Genomic DNA, 6,000 nt, shown 5'->3' on the forward strand with positions numbered 1-6,000 from the left:
TCTGTGCGCTGCGCTCAAGAAACGCCAAAGGACGCCCGACTACGGTTATGAGCATCATCGAGCGACATCCCTCCGGACAGCGGATGCAGTCCCCTGACCATCGGGATCTCCTTCCCCCGGCGGGGCGGTCTGTTATGTTTCGCCTACAACGCGCGGTAATGCCGGCGCGGATGCAACGGACGCCGGGGCTTCGTTCAAAGCGGCGGACATTTTGGCCCGTGCGACGCCGCCGCAACGCTTCCCCGCCAAGCGTGTCCAGGCGTGTTTCAGTGCCACGTGTCTTCGTGTGTGCGTGTGTGTGTGTGTGCCCTCGCTTGTCAAAGCGCGGCAGCCGGGGAGCGGAGTTCCCCGAATGAGGAGCCTGGAGGTCTCTCGGCTCAACCGTTCGCGCCGTCGTGTGGGCGGGTTGGCGATGCGTCACTGCACTCGGTTCAGCAGGTCTCTCGGCTCGACCGTGCGCGCCGTCGTGGGCTCATGCTCCGCCGTCCCGTGACCTTCATCCCGTGACCTTCATCCCGTGACCTTCCCTTTTGGACCGCGACGCCGAGAGTATAAGAGCAGCTGCCCCCGGACGCCAGGAGAGAGGCTCCGATTTGTACTGTTGAGTTACGTGCTCTCCCGTCTCTCCACTTCGGTCGACCTGACCGGCCGCTCTTTTGCTATGTTAGAATAAACAAGTTGTTCTGTTACCAGTCTTCTCTTGCTTTGCCGGGACCTTCGGATGCTTCCAGTGCCCCAGGCCGCCAGGCCAACGCTACCCTTGGGGCTTGCGACCCATTGGCAATAACGGGCGTCAGCACCGAGACCCCATCAACTCGTGCCAGCGGTGCGATTTCAACAACGCCTTGCAAGCAGCTACAGTGACGTGCCGATAATTATTTACTGTGCCCTACGTCGCCACAATGCAGGCAATGAAACCGTGCTGTGAGGCCATCTCAGCCCGAGAAGCCAGCGACAGTCAACGCTTTGTTTTTGATAGTAGTGCGCAGTACATCACCGATGACAGTGTGTTGTGCGTGTTTTATGTCGGTGGTGAATATTGTTGATGCCTCTCAGCTCGGCACCGCGTCGCTGTTGCCGAAAGATAAGTTGAGCGTGGCCCAGCCGTGGTGGGTGCGCGCACAAGAGTTACATGCCTCGCGCGGGGCGTGACCTCTGGCTTTGATTGACAGGCGAACTCGTGCTAAACTCGTACATCGCGAAACCCCCTCCGAGTTCAACTCGGGAACATGGCGGCGGCAGCAGCAGCCTGTGTTATTGCAGCCAGCGGCAGCAAGCGTCAGTATGACCGTCTGTACCCGTTCGCGTACATGACCGCCGTGGAGTTTCAGCGTCATTTTGGCCTGTCGAAGACATCAGTGCGCTGGCTGTGTGACGAGCTAGGCGAAGACTCTCGTCTGTGGAGACAGTGTGGCGGGCTTCATTCGCTCACCGTTGAAGAGCAAGTCCCCTGCGCCCTCCGTTTCTACGGGACTGGGAGTTTTCAGGGAAGCGTCGGCGCCGAGCGTTACATTGAACGTCATCAAACTATTGTGAGCCTCTGTGTCAGAGATGTCTGATGCGCTTATTGATGCGGCAGTGCGGAAGCGGTGGCTGGCTTTCCCGAAGACTGCCGCTGAGCGGGCATTTATAAAAAAACGCTTCTTACTTCGTGGAAACATTACGAACGTAGTCGGGTGTGTCGACGGAACGTACGTAGGAATTAAGGTGCCTTCCATGTCAGCATTACTGTGATTAGCATTGAAGCAATGTCTAGACGCACCATATTGCCAAATTTGTCACTTCTGTGCAGCCGACTTAAATTTTGTGTTACCGACGTCACACATGCGGCAGCCTATGATACTGACTTTTTCGCTAGTTGCTGACTTTTTACCGATTGTCCTACTTGTCTATCAGGGTGCCTTCCAAATGGCTCACTTTTTTGGGGAAAGAGGTTAATGAAGTATAGATAGATAAATGGATATCACAAATTGTGTGAAGTACCCTGTGAATGCTAATCTCATAAAGAACTTGGTTTTTTTTATGAGATTACTTAGTACAAGTTAGTTTGCATAATGCTGAATTTTGGTCATGCGTCATCTATCGGCCGCACTATGAAACAGCAAGGCATTGCACAATTCGTTGCAGTGCGAGATGCGGATGTCGCGCGCAGCCGGTTGTGCCTATGCATTTATGGCAAAATGAAAATGCATTGAGAATCTTAGTGTGCTGGCTTGCATGAAGAAAATACTTCAGAGTGTTTGCTGTGTTCACTGTTGGTGCATGTGCCAGTGGTTCAGTGTATTTTCTTTTGGGGGGGCAGCGTTATTCTGTATGGACACATCGTATATTTTCGTCTCATAATGGGGCTCTAATTCTTCAGCAGTAGAACAATGCAGATCCAATGCTCTGCAGAACTCGGTGTGCGTGACGATGTCGTGAACCACCAAGGCAAAATTACATATCGGGAGAAATGTGGTGCAGATGCCAATGAAAAGTTGGTCTTTAACCCGCCATGATAAAAATAAAGATTGCAGAGCGAATAGACCTTTTGTACAGCTTTAGAGCAATGATTACACAAACTGTGACATGCTCAAACGTGTAAAAGCTTGCCGCAGTGCCAAAGTAGGATGAGCGATATGCAGCATATTTTGGCATTGAACATGTCTTGTAAATGCTATTTTTATTGTAAGCCTCAAGCCTCGCTGTCACGCCTTTCCCTCCAGCACTCCCTTTACTGAAACGCTGCACTGTCTTTCTATTGGTGTCATGATGATGATGGTAACGGCAGCAGTAAGGCTGGTTAATGCTTGCCCCTTTGATTCCTGCGAGTTTAGTGGTACAGAATATGGCACGTTCATACACCTGTGCAGCAAAATTTTATGCTTGCGGTGATTTGTTGGAGAGCTAATTCGTGTTGGGACATTTCAAAGATGTGCGCCATTGTGGCTTAATAACTAGATCATTGGTGAGGTTGAAGACTCGTTGTATTGGTATAGAAGCTTGAAGCTGAATTGCACCACAATTCGATGGGACACAAAGAAGAGAAATACACACAGCAGAACGCTCTGCTGTGTGTGTTACTCTTCTTTGTGTGCCGTCGAATTGTTGCGCGATCCAACTTCAAATAGAGCATTGGGCCTCTTTGGTGCAGGACCGAGGAAGAGAAATACACACAGCAGAACGCACTGCTGTGTGTGTTACTCTTCTTTGTGTGCCGTCGAATTGTTGCGCGATCCAACTTCAAATAGAGCATTGGGCGTCTTTGGTGCAGGACCGAGGAAGTGTGAGCTATTCGACACCATGCCAGTGCCTTGCCACACAATTATGGAAGTCTGAAGGTTTGCAAACAAAGCTTTGCTTTCAAACCCACCTGCTCATGTAATACAAGCACTGATTGAAAGAACCATCATGCAAAAATAATGGTGAAATGAATGGCCTTTGAAAATTTGTATGTTGACACTAATGACATAATAGGTGCCACAGCGAACTCGACAATTGTACTGGACAGAGCACTTTGTTTCCTACGTGAAGCACAAGCTTTCATTACATGCTGTGCAGATAACCAAGCTCAGTTTGTTTTAACGTGGTACATAGCATTCACTGTAATCTGTTTTTTATCCTAAAGTGCCAAACACCACCTCTTTTTCAAGGATGTCATGGGCCAGCCAGCTTTGCTTGGGTGCCTTTATAGATTTCTGTTCCTGATCATTGTGTGCTATCAAGTTGCTAAAGTCTGTGCAACCATTGCAAGGCATTACGTGATTCTATAGTCAGATACAACTTTAGGAGGCCCAGAATCTGCACTTCAACGGCAGGTGAACACAAGCCTGCACCAACGGGCACACACTCTACACTGACATCTTGCCGCTGGACGCCCTAATACCCGCTCATTGGAGAGGGACTATTTCTTTATACGTGGAGGCAATCGGCTGCTGTGCTTTGGTCATCTGGGCGGGGCCTCTCCTGTCTTGTGAAGTTGTATCCGACTAGAGGATGCCGCTTTTCATACAACACAAAAGGACAAAGTGTACAATTATTTGGCCTATGAAATGGATACATCACAAGTGAGCTATGCATGGGCTTAAGCTGTGTGAAAATTAGTACATGCAAATATATGACATTGTTAAAGAATATGTGGTATCGAACATGCATGTAATGGCACGTTTAAATCGGGGAGTGTTGCATTCATGTGCACAGTCTATAGGTGATAGCATTATTAAGGTCATGCCGTTTCCTGTCTTTTCATTGTGAAATACACACACCGTTCATCTTGTGGCTAATCAACACCCACTGTATTCTTGCACATAGAAAGAACAAACAGCACAATGACGTATATGCTGCATTAGTGTCTTTTTCATTTACACGGTCGTGGTTGTCTTACGTGTTTGCCCATTTTGAAGAGGCATCAAGTGCATGTTACAAGTGTCCCAATATGCACAGCACAATGTTTACTGCAATAATTTTATTCATGCTCTTGAATAATAAACAATATAATAAACTGAAAGCTCCTTTATAAGGTGTGTTCTGGGGGCTCGACTGGAAAGCAGTGAGTGCACTGATCCTACTGTTGCAGAACAGCCCTCTGGACCTTGCCACACTGTCAAGAGCATGTGCCTGGCGCTCGCCTACTGCCACCAGGCGGTTGAGTGCCTCCAGCAGCAGAATGTTTTGCTGCAAAAAAAATGGATTGTTGGAATGAATCAACCGCATATAAACCATTATTTACAAATAAAAATGCTCATTGCACTATTGGTACTATCTGCCCTTAACTGTGGAAGCCTTTAGTGTATGCATAATAAAACAATTTGTCGGGACAACATTGCTTTATTTTTCATAACGGGTTATTTTGGCATGGTTTTGGCACGTAAAACCCCAAATATTATTATTATTATTACATGTAAAAGCACGAACACTCATTGGCTCTCAATGCCTTTTTTAAACTGCAGGACATTCAGTTCGTTACTACGAAAGTGACTTAATCCGTGGATTATGCTAAATATGAAACAGTAGAAATATACTTATCTTCAGTTTGTCGATGCCTCCGTCACTGTGTTGGTTGCGAGATCCATCGTCGGCACCACCTCCTTGTCGCATCGTAGCTATACCGGCTGTCTTCCTTTTGCACACACTATGCAATATTCGTGACGCTCGCAGTCACGCCGAGTGGAGGAACTCAGCGCACTCACAGAAGCAGCACCGGATAAGTTGTTTGTTCAGGATTGTGCCGTGAACAGTAGGTACGTGTTGCGATCTGTAAAATCGCCTAAGCTATTCGCAGTCTTTCGGGGTGCACGGAAAGATTGCTCACAGAGGAACAGAACTATCCAAGAAATAGTGGTCATCGTCGCGCTTGATCACTACGTCGCGAACTGCAAGCTCGTTGTACGAGTTTGTTTACACTGGGCCTCTTCGATGTTTAGCCGCCATGTTCGCCCGATGAATGTATGTGATGACGCCACCACAGCATTCCCTCGTGGTATAATGCGAAGCGTACTAAATTACAAATTAGTCGAATACACATTCAGTGTACATCTTGTAAACTGTAAAATGCTTTTAAACCACGTTAAACTATCTAATAATATTGTAATAAATGCATTTGTTTTATAACTCGCTTGTGCGTGCAATGCACTCGGTGGAACGACAAACAAGTGAAAGAAGGCGCGACCATGCACCGACGGTATGATCACGTGAGCCCCAGTTTGTCGACCGCCCAGAAAGCAACGCCCAAGGAATGATAGCCACCCAGAGTGAATCTAGATAAACCAATGAAACTGGAGGCTTGTCGAAAGATAAACTGTGTCTCGGTACCATTTGTGCTTTCATCTTGGGGTGTCGCCAGAGCCCGTGAAGATACCGAGTTTCGCCAAACTCGGCGCATCCTGCATAGCACCCCTGGGCTTCTTTAACGTGCACCTAAACCTAAGTACTGCGAGCGTTTCTGCATTTAGCACGCATCGAATTGCAGCCGCTGTGGCCAGCATAGCAAAGATGGAAGTGTCAATAAGTTTGAAGTTTGAA

The sequence above is a fragment of the Dermacentor andersoni genome, chromosome 1, assembly GCF_023375885.2.
Source record: "Dermacentor andersoni chromosome 1, qqDerAnde1_hic_scaffold, whole genome shotgun sequence".
Lineage (NCBI taxonomy): Eukaryota > Metazoa > Arthropoda > Arachnida > Ixodida > Ixodidae > Dermacentor > Dermacentor andersoni.